Source organism: Pygoscelis adeliae, unplaced genomic scaffold, assembly GCF_000699105.1.
Source record: "Pygoscelis adeliae isolate BGI_AS28 unplaced genomic scaffold, ASM69910v1 Scaffold554, whole genome shotgun sequence".
Taxonomy (NCBI): Eukaryota; Metazoa; Chordata; class Aves; order Sphenisciformes; family Spheniscidae; genus Pygoscelis; species Pygoscelis adeliae.
In genome coordinates, this window is record NW_008824667.1 from 906237 (window position 1) to 917639 (window position 11403).

Below are 11403 nucleotides of genomic sequence, written 5' to 3' on the forward strand. Positions count from 1 at the left end.
CTCTAGCTCTATGCTCCTGAATACATTTTATGCATGTTGCATTGCAATCACCTGGGTGCTTATTAAATACTGCATTTAGGAAGCAGTTGCATTCACTGCACCTTTATGCAGTGTTCTTCCGAATATCAGGTCTATTCCCAGTTTGATTTTCCTCTGGCACTGGTATTAGCACCCACCCTTTGTAATGTTGTGACAGGTCTCTGTGGGAGCTGCTCACACTGTGATCCTTGAGGAGTTAATCCCAGCTGACACCTTGCAAATCACAGCTGGACCATTTCCCCACTGCTCTTGCTTCGGCCCAGAGCACAAGCCCAAGAATGAATTAATGCTAGGTATGGGAGGAGGATGGACATCACGGCTTGGCCCCTGGACATGGAGGTCTTCTGAGTGTGAGAGCCAACATTTTTGGCCACCAAGGTAGAGGGACAACAACTGCATTGTTAGTTCCTTCTTCACGACACACTTCCCCCCATCATTCCCCTTTCGAGGTGAATGAATGTCTTCCAGAATGAAATCATAGTGACAAATGGCTCACAAATGGTTTTTCTGCTTCTCACAAAATAGCCACTAGGCGATATCACCTTTCTCGTAAGTGACTTAGTGGATTCGCAGTTCTTGTGTGGTTTCAAGGCAAAGGGAGAAATGGAGCTAGAAAAGCAAGCTGATGCAAAGAAATGAGCTAATGAAGTGAGATCACAAAGTGTGCAACCCCAGCCGGTCGTATCTTTCTCTCCAGTTACCTTGGTAACTGTGTAGTGATATGATGTTGCTTGGTTTTGTATCCTTCAAGTGAAAGAAGCTCAAAGTACCCACCACTGGCAAAAATATTGGTAAGATATCATGTTCATCTACAAAACATAACAATTAAGTTACAGACTCGCTAGATACTGTATCGAAGGGGGAGATATATCTTCCCCAAAGCCGGGATAAAATGACTTCTATTTTTCTATGACCCAGTAATTTAGTGCATCTTTTGATGGGATTTCTTAGGGCCAAATCAAAGCGATCACAAGACCACTTCTTTCAGTGACATGGTTAGCTGAATCTCTACACCCTTTCAGTCTTAGGTCTTTCTGCTGATGATAATGTTGATTGAAGAGAGATATGGACTCCTATTCAATTGAAACAGGACTTAAACTACATTTGGGTGGGGATGGACTTTCTTAACGGGGAAAGGAAAAAATCACCAGCTCACAGTGGTGTAGAAACCTCTCTGACAGATGATAGACATTGATTCACATCAGTAGTGAGTCTGGGCAGATTTGGATCCACTGGCCACCTTTCACACTGTTGGCAAGGGGCTGCTATGGACCTATGAGTGGGACCTTTAGCAATAGAGGAGAATGGGTACCGTGGGCTCATTCTTTCTCCCACGTGTCAAATACTGAGGCATTGCTTCTCTCTAAGGGTGATAGGGAGTATTACTGCATCCCAGTTACTTTCCCTGTCACTCCTCCAGCTCTATGGCTACTCAGCACCACTGGGTAAGATAATTTAGGGCGGTCAGCATGGGGGAATGGACCTTTATCTAGCCACCCTACCTGACCAACCACCAGCTTTTGCTCCAATATGCCCCCTTTCCAGTTTCATTTATGGCCCCAGACCCTGAGGTCTGGGGTAATGGTGTCATACAGGTGCAGTATCTCTGGGGCACAGTGCTGTTCATATGGTCTGGAGAAAACTGTGGTCTGCTTCAGACTTCCTTGGTCTTCTTGGTCCAAGAGTTTCCTTGGTCTCTTTACAAAACCTGCAGCAAAATATTAAAATGAAAGGTGCTACGTAAGTTGAGGACTTGAACAGGAAAAGAAGATGGGAAAAACAGTTCAAAGTGGGAGAATTCATCTGGGAGGAGAGAAAGAAGCACTCCTCCACTGAGGGGGGAAAAGAGCCCAAATAACTTATTTAATACTGAATGTCATCTCCTTTCCAGCCTCTACACCTGCAGGCATTGAAATAGCACAAGAAAAGTTAGGCTGGGAGTATTGTCAGCTCTGGATGCAAAATCTGAATGGCCAGAATTTTGCAGGTAAACCCGGATCATCTCTGGGGGAAATGTGAATTATATGTTTGCACTGGCCTCTTTTCCCATGCTGTTTTCTGTGCAGTTCTGCAAAGCCCTGGCAGTGTGACCTGGAGACTGGGATGCTCAGAGCTGGAGGGAGGTGATTTGGTTTAAGAGCAGATGTCTTGGAGAACAGCAGGGCTGGATACAGAGCATTGTCTCCTTGTGCACCTAGGTAAAGAGTCAGAGGCCCCAGTAGGGCTGACGAAGGTCTTTAACCAAAAAGTCCAAATCTGGCTTCAGAAAAAGCACATGGCTTGCCTTTGCCAATACTGTGAAGCAGCTAAACTAGAAAAACAGTCAAAAAACCTAACTCTCTGGCTGGATATTAGTCTAGGGGCTGATCATGGGAGACCTGTATGCATAATTTATGTCTTAGTTCACTGGATGAACGCTGACAGTCAATTTAGGCTCACCAAAACATGGAAAATTAAAAAAAAAAAAGTCCTAGGGCTACCAACCTTACTTGCCTGCATAAACATATAATATCTGCCTTTTAAAGGAGAAAGTATAGCCACGTTATTACACAGAGAGCAGGTAGAAAGATCAGGACAGAGGCAGTAGCACTGAAGTTTGCAAAGTCCCTCCACCTGCTGCTCAGACCAGCCATTCCTGCGTGGTGAAGCACGTGGAAGGGAGGAAATGCAGATCAGATATTGATACAGTGCTGTGGCCAAAAGCTGGTCCCTGCCTTTGAGAGGAGAGTCAGAGGATGACAGATGGATGGACAGGCAGGGGAAGTGGGAGGGTGTTTCTCTTTTCCACTGCCCTGAGCGGGTTTGCATGCGCCTGGCTGTGCGTTCAGGGCTGTACAGCCAACCAGCTGCTATTGACACACAGCCCGACAAGTCAATAAAAAGGAGGGAAGATGAAGAAGAGCAACAACGCACCTGAAATGGTCTTTCAAAGACTGAAAAGCTTAAGTATGTAAAGGTTGGCTAGCCAGTGTCCTGGAGGGAGGGAGCAGCGAGGAGGAGGGAGGTGGACAAGGTGGATGAACAGCCTTTATATATATATTTTTTTTAAATCTGTGTTCAGTGATTCTGCAATGTCTGAGATGAAGTAGCAGAGTTATCCCATCAATTAACTCACCAGCCCTTTGCACCATGCCCTCGAGGGGTGCCCATGTCCTCCTGGGGGAAAAACGTGTGCTGCGGGGCACAGGACACGTGTGTGGGTGCCGTTGTCCTTTATCTTTGTACCATCTCCTTGAAATATCAAAGCAGGTCTCTGGATGGAAAACCGCAGAAAATTCCTCCAGACAATAAAATGATTCCATTTACTGCCTATAATAGAAGAAGTCCATCAGAGCAGGGCAGAAGAATGCAGGCCAGCACTGGATCGACGAGTTTCTGCTGCCATCCTGTGGCCACGGTCCACGTTGCTGTGCCTGAGCCCGCTATCTCCCTTTTTGAGAGATTTCTGGTCTGAGCAAGGTGGAGGCAGATGTCCCTCGTGTCCCTGGGCAGCTGCCTGCACTTAGGGCAGCATGTGCTAGGGCTGCTCCTCTCCATGCTGCTGCTGGCATCTCCCTGCCATGTGCATGAAAACGCTCCATGCTTTTCCCCTGCCAGCCTGATATTTTTGCAAAAATACTTTGTTGTGAAAGTTTCCCTCGGGTTTAGATCTGCAGGGTTAATCTGTGCACTCTTCTCCACCACAAAAAGTCCATTTTTTCCAAGTTGGGTAGGTATGTTCCCATCACTCCAGCAACAGCAGAATCGTGGAACTCCAGAGATAGCACAACTCCTAACAAGACAAAGTAATTATAAATCTTCGTGTATTCAGGTCACAGCCCAGATATTGCTTTTATTCAGATCAATAGGCCTACCAACACATTTAAAGCCAATACCAGCCAGGCACCCTGTGCAGGGTCAGAGTGCTCTCAGGGGACAAAGTGAGAGGCTCTGGTACATGCCACATGCTCAGGGGTCTGCAGGATCTCCTCCTGCAGCCTGTGCTTGATGTAGAAATTAATCAGTCAAATGTTTGTGAATTGCTTCAAAGACACAGGGCCCTGGAAATATTCTTGATATGACCAGTGACAATATTTATAGGCTTTTTTCTTCAAAGTAATCCACGCACGTTAAACTTTGTCATTGCTTTGGATGTGATCATTTTTAACAGTTTCACTATTTGCCACATCAGGAGGCAGCTTGACAAAGTAATGCAGATGAAAAAGAGGACAAGGGGGAAAAAAAGCGCTACACTTAAGAATAGGAAAACCCAGGGGGGAATCTGGAGTTTTACCCTGGTTTGCCCAATGAAGAGGAAGAGATGGGAGAAAGGTAACTTGGAAGAGAGCAGGCTGCTGCTCTGTACGAAACTTGAAATTCCCACCCGAGAGAGAAGGTTTGGCCAATACAAATGCAATAATTTGGCACTCCTATCTTTTTTCTGAAACATCAACCCAGGAAATGCATTAGACACCCCGTGACTCTGAAATGGGGGTTCATGCAGCCTTACATTAATGGCATCGCACAGAAACATTTACATTCTGCATACTAGAATTATGTGCCAGCTCCATTTCTGTTGCTTTTCCAACAAAGTTTACCTAAAAAACTGAGTTGAAGAAGTTTTTAAATAGAAAATTGAGCCTTTTATTACAAAAAAGAGAATATCTGCTTTCCCTGAAAGAGCAAGTAGAGAAAAAGTTTCTTTTTCTAGAGTGAAACTGCACTTTTCCTTGTGACTTTCTTGTCTAGCTACACATAAGGACAATGGATAGATCTGAATGATTTTGAGTAAAAAAATTAATTAACGATGAATTTAAAATACAAATATGCAATGTGAAGGATCTTCAGGCACATCCCCTAATGGGCTGGAGACTTCTTTTCCTTCCTTGCAAGGACAATCCATTGCAGCACTGGGACTTGCCAGTGGCATCACAGCGCCTTCTGAATTCCTGGACTGTGTAGAAAGCTGCCCTAGAGGGGGAAAATAAATCCTGACTCTTAACAGCTATGCAGGGGAAGGTCGGAGAGTTTATTCCTCACTCCTTGTCCCCAGTGGACTTTGCTGGAGCCTTGCAGGGACATCTGTCTTCATTCCTCACATACTGCATCTTCCCTCTTTCATTCATCCTAAAATGTAGATGAAAATCCCCTCCTTGTTTCTTTTGCTCTACCCAGAGCACTATAAAACAGGGCTGAAAGGCACCTTGAGAGGTCTTTGAGTATGGCCCACACAGGCTTTCCTGGAAGTAAGAAGTAAACACAAGAAAAAAAATTAAAAAGAGGATGATTTAGAAGAGTGTCCTAGGCGCTTTCTGCCCACCAATGCAGAGGAGCCCTGCCAAAGTAAATTTTGTCTTTCCAAAGAAACTGGAGACAGACACAATTGTTCTCTTCAATGCCAGGCTTTAGGTCTTGAGAAAGCTGGGGCTGTATTATTTGCAAGCACAATCCTGAATTTCCAGAGGGAATCTGTTGGTGTCAAAGCAATGAGAAGAAAACAAAGGCTTGGAGAAAAAGACTTGAAATGGTGTTTGTGACAGATGCGTCTGAGCCTTTAGATTCTGGCCACAAAACCTGAAGCAGGAATTTACCATCTGTTTGGGCTTTAGATTTTAAAAATCACTCTCCTCCCTCCCCCCAAAATTAATTGCTGTTGATGGAGTAGGTTTAATATGGTTTTGCTATGTATAAGAATGATGTGGTTGGCACATGCACTGATGGTATTTCAGTAAGTCACCCACTTGTGCCCAGGGGAACCTAATGGCTGCAGCTGCAGCATCCCAGTGGGTGGGATGGAGCTGCAGGGAGTCACGCCTGCTCCCCTGTGATGTGACATGGGAGCACATAAAGGTGATGCTCTTGGCTAAGAGGGAACACTGATCCGTACTAGGGCTCTTGCAGAAAGGTGAAAGGAGCTGGGGTGTGGTTGGGCTCACACTGGTTTCCCTCCAGTTACCTTGGGTCACCTCCCAGGCAACCTCTCCACCCCTCCAGACTTCTTGCTTTGGTGGGCATCCATGCTGCAAAGGGAGATATGGGGATAGAGAGGGTTTGCCAAGAAGGCTTAAGATTGGGATTTGAGCCTGAGATATGCAGACGGCTGGTGGGGGTGAAGTGGAGCTTTGCTGGTGGTTGTGATCAAGAGGCTGAAAAACACTGTGCTTTTGGCAAACCACAGAGAAGTAGGGCACCAGGATATACTGATGAGAACTGATACCACAAAACAGTAAGATGTGCCTTCTGTGAGCAGTGGAGAAAGCCATTTTGCATCATGAAACCACTGAATGAAAGCATCATCCTTGCGATAACGTTCAGTGTTAGCTCTATTCATGCCTTGGATATGGCAGCTAGAACATGCCCACTCTGGTCTCCCTGCAGCCTCTGTGCAATCTGGTGCTCATTCAGTTAAATGGCAACATCGACTTCCAGAGCCAATTATTGAGAAATCATTAATGACTTCTTAAATATGTAGAAGCCAAAAAATTCATTGCTCTGTGGCCCAAAACAGTGTTTAAAGTTGTTCTGATTGGTCAGGTAAACAGAGTTTACCATTGCTCATCAAATTTATATACTTTAATTTATGTAGTATGTAAATTATTCCTGTCTACCTCTCACAAGCAGAAAGCTTTGTCATGGATTACTTCCAGTATAGAAATAAATGAAGGTAGCAGGATTCAGTACACCATATTGCCTTGAAATGTGTGAGCAGCACCATGTCATCACCTCTGAAGTCCTTATGCATGTGAAACACACTGACCTTTTAGGTAAGCACTCCTTAATTGAAGACTGTAGGGTCTGAGTGTGTCGCAACATGCATACAAGATACCACAGTTTTATTCTACTTTTAACCTCAGTTTCTGCTTTTCTTGGCTTTTAAGTACTTAAATATGCAACCTCAGTGTTGTATCAGCACAAGAGGAAGGGTTTGTAGCGAGTTGTAAAAATAATAAAAAAACATTGATACACTGGAGGGGGCTGAAGTTGTGCAAAAAATACAATACAAGATTAGAGAATATGATTCATGCAGTGAGATGAAGGGGTAACTCCCGTGCCACCTAGAAGAAAGATAACAAAAGTGGCACACATGATATTTGTATACAAATGCATGAGTGGAAACAGCACAACGTGATCAAGAAATTATTTAAGGTGGGAAAAGAAGGCCTATTGATCCAAACCTGGAAAAGAAAGGAAACCTAGGCTGGCTGTCAGCAAGAGCATCGATTTATGGACAAGTACATTGTGAAAAGGCACTGTGTGCTCACAGGAGCTCGTCCCAGGCGACCACTCCCACCTGTTTCATTGAGAATACCTGTGCCGTTTGGTTAACAGTACAAGTTTCTGTTGTCACTCAAAGCCACCATGTTGAAGCCATTATTTTGGGCAGTTCTCAGATTCTTCCTTGCAAAGCTCTGATCCAGGATAATATCCATTGTTCAGGAATGTATTTAATTGCACAGTTAATTGCACATGTGCTTAGCTTGTATTAGTGTCAGTGAGAAAAATCCTGTACTTGCAGCCTATTGTTTGTTCTTCCTTGCTTGCAGAAGTCCCTGCCTGGGGTCGCAGATCGAACTTACTGGGTCATGTCCCTGCAGGGACTTGATTTAAACAACCTGTTGCCAAACACCAATAAATCTAGAGAAGAAGTATGAGCAAAAGCCCTGCCAGCTAGGTTCATAAAGGTGTCTAGGTGCCAATACAGGGTACTGCAGCCCCTGTAACAGGGGCCAATGTCATTCACTTGTTCTCTAGACACACTCAAAGGTCCCAGCTTCTGTTCACTGGCCTGGTCTTTCTGTTTCCTTTGACAATAAACTTGTCTGGGGACATTTCAGTATGGGTTAGTTTTAAGACCGAAAAGTCAATGATAGGAAAAGGGAAGGCTGTAGAGGTAAGTTGAGGTTGGGTGGGAATAGGAGTTTTCCTACGTCTTCAAACACTACCTCTTGTGTTGCTGCTCCTTCAAGATGTTTCCTTATCACAAAACAGGGTTATGTGCAATTAATGAGTTCTCTTGAACTCTCTTTGGTGGACAAAAGCTCTCCTGCCCATATGTTTCCTCGTCCTCCTCCTGGGGACAGGCAAGAGCATAGTAGTTGAGAGGTTGCGTGAAGTTTACCCTTCCTGAAAAGCTCACCTTGCTTGGGCATGTACAAGGAGGTGTCATGGTTGAGCTAATGAGCTTGTGGAGCGAAAGTGCTCCTTGTTGCACTTTGAAGATCCTGATAGTGTGAAGCCATGGCTGCTGCTCTGACCATTGGGAAAAACAGAAAGGTGCAGAGCAGCTCTGCTGCCTGTGCCCTCCTGGGCTACAAACCCTTTCTTATCCTGCTCCTCTGAGTCACACCCTCTACCCAGCCCTCCCTGGCTAATTGCAAAATGTACTTTATATAAAGTTTCCTGGTGTGCCCAGCATTTCTGGGACAAAGCTTACGATGCCATCCCCTGTTAGAGGCCACCCAGTGATGGAAGGAGTGACTTCTTGGCGTGGCCTTGCTCTTTTGATGGTAGCTGCCTTTCTTGCCTGATGACTAAAACACTCCTGAGTCAAACTTGGCAATAGAAGTCATGGGCAAGTAACACCATTAGAGGCCTCTAACCTCCTATAGGTAATTAAAAGCATAAATACATTTTTTGGGCATATGGCTAAAAAAAAATCACAGGAAAATACATTTTGGCTGGACCAACACATTTCTTCTCAACCACTTTTTTGCATCCTTTCCGTTCCCTTTCCTTTCTTTTTTTAAAATCTCTTTATGTTCTTATAAGTGAAGTTAGAAACAGAAATGTCATTTTGAAATGAAAAGTAGAAAAAGTTTTCACTTTGCTAAATTTGCATATGAAGATCTTGGCTTCTCTCTCCCCAGATTAGTTTTTAAAACCACACCTTGCAGAAACCCATCCTGAGCTCATCTGCAGCCACACTGTGTTTTCCAGTGAGTTCACTCTTTGCAAAAATCCCAGACAAACTGAGACCCCCTGCAGCTCCCCCAACCCCCTTTCTAAATAACACTTACCGTACTGCGGTGCCTAGCCCTGAAAGCAGTTAACTCACCGTTTCACTTGGACTTATCCTGCTTCAGAGAAGCAGCCGAGGCCTGTACCACTTTCCAGGCTCATTTTTATTGACCTCTGGCAGGTACTGCAAGTGCTGTGTCTGGCAGTTTATCTCCTTCACCAAGTAGGAGTTCAGTGAGGCCGGGAAGGAGGGATGTAAACAAAAGCATTATTAGCATGTTATTTGGCTCTTAATGGGTAGAAAAGATGCAAGATTCTTTTGGCACAGTGCTACTTTTTTCCTCCAAAAAAAAGGGAGGAAAAAGGACTTTAATTGAAGCCTGCAATGTTGTATAAATGGAAGATCTAAGTTTTAATTGAAAAATAATTATAACCACTTAATCATTTTAAATGAGGGCTGTAATTGCAGTCAGTTCATAATAGCCAAATACAGACACTTAGATTCCCGCAATAAAGCAGGGATGGTACAGCTTGATTTGCTAATAGCTCTTCCACTTCTCTCCTCTTTTGTCTCAAAGATTAATTCAGGCAAGGGCTATTAGTGCCGTTAATTGGTTCTGCAATTTAGACCTTGTGCTTGTGAATGAGTGACTGATGCAGACCTATCAGCCAATAATGTGAACACTTTGTCAATGTGTTTCTCATTGTCCGGCTGCACATAACTCCCCTGGCAGCTCCTCTGCCACCCAACCCCGGCTCCCTGGAGGGATCAAGAAGAGTGGGTCTCCTCCAGGGTGAGGGATTCACTTAGCTTTAGATAGGTCACCTAGATGTCTTTGAAATTACGTCCGGCTTATGAATAAAATAATTAGGCCATCAAGGCATCCTCCTTGGCAGGGACAAATCCCGTATTCAGGAGAAATCTTCTCCACCGGGCTGGAAGAAGGAGATTCAATAGGGTTGTGAAGTTGGTGAGGAGACGTGTTAGATGGAGAGCGGACATTGCTGGTGGGAAGGGGCTGATGGCTCCGGACAGGGTCCCGTGAGGGGTCCCCTTCCTAGGGACAGTAGCAATGACTAAAGCCAGTCTAAATCACCAAAGTCACAGAGAACAACACAAACACTACTCTCTAACAGGTCTTATTTTTCACTTAAGCAGTCACAGCATCGGTGATGGGCAGTGGGAACAGCTGGTGGGCACAGCTGGCAGGACTTGGGCTAACAGGAGCAGCTGGTGGCATTATCCCTGACAAGGCCCTTAGAAAAACACCCAGGGAAGGCTTTGCCCTTGCCATATCTGTTTTGTGGGAGATAACTGAGAAGTGACTATGCTGTTTAGTCTTTACCAGAAATAACTGTCATTTTAGGCCCAGCACAAGTGAAACTGCAGGTCCAAATTCCTTGCTTCAGCCTTCTTTTTCTGTTCTGTTTATTTTTAAATTGGTCTTCTTCCAGAAGTTTTAATTTCTAAGTTATGTATAATTTATTGTTTTTTATTATATTAATTTATTGATTTGATATATTGCATTATACTAATGCAAGACTACAATATATATGTACTCCATTATTTATTCATTTTTACAGTTTATTTATCTTTTTTCCATAGCTATTTTGAGGCCATTTTACAGAAAAAGCCAAACCCACCACCATTTGCTGAAAATCCCACTGTTGCAAGCAGTGTTTGCAGGTTATTTTCCTCCAGGGCTGTTTTATCAGCATGAGGAAGGTTTTCCTGGTTCCACTTCAATGTGGAAGAAAACAGGAGGAAGAAGCAGAGCCAGGCAGTGCCCTGGCCAGCATGGGCGAGCATCACTCAGCAAGCGTTAGGCTGTCTCTCTCAAGGTCCATCTAGGAGTATCGTCATGAAAAGTGGTAAGAAATTGGCGCGCTCTCTCTCTATGCATCTCTTCATGCAACGCCTCACACAGCATGAAGGCCATTAACCCCTGTAGACAGACAAACTTCAGGTCACCTTCCCATTGTAACATCTCCCTCAACTTCAGCATCTCTTATCCTTCCTCCTAAGCTGTTAGTTTGGAAACTTCACATGGGTTGGACACCCAGGCAAAGAGTATGAAAACAGGATGTCCTGAGATGAGTGTTGCCTTCCAGTCACACCACTTCTGTCTGCAGGACCACCCGGTCTATTTGAGGGGGACGGTGGGGAAAAGCATCAAACTGTTGCTGAGGTTTGGTGGTGTGCACCAAGCACATGAATATTCACAGGCACATCTTCATGCTTTAATCTTATTTGTAGCATCAAAAATACGTTTATAACTATGCTTCTGTAGAGTTCAGCTCTGGTGCAGTTCTTTTTATCCTGAGAGGAGATGCTGCAAGATCTTTGACTCTATGGAGATATTTTCATCTCCTGTTGTTCTTTTCATTCCAGAGGTGGTAGCTGTTCAGAAGGGGTTTACACAGTTT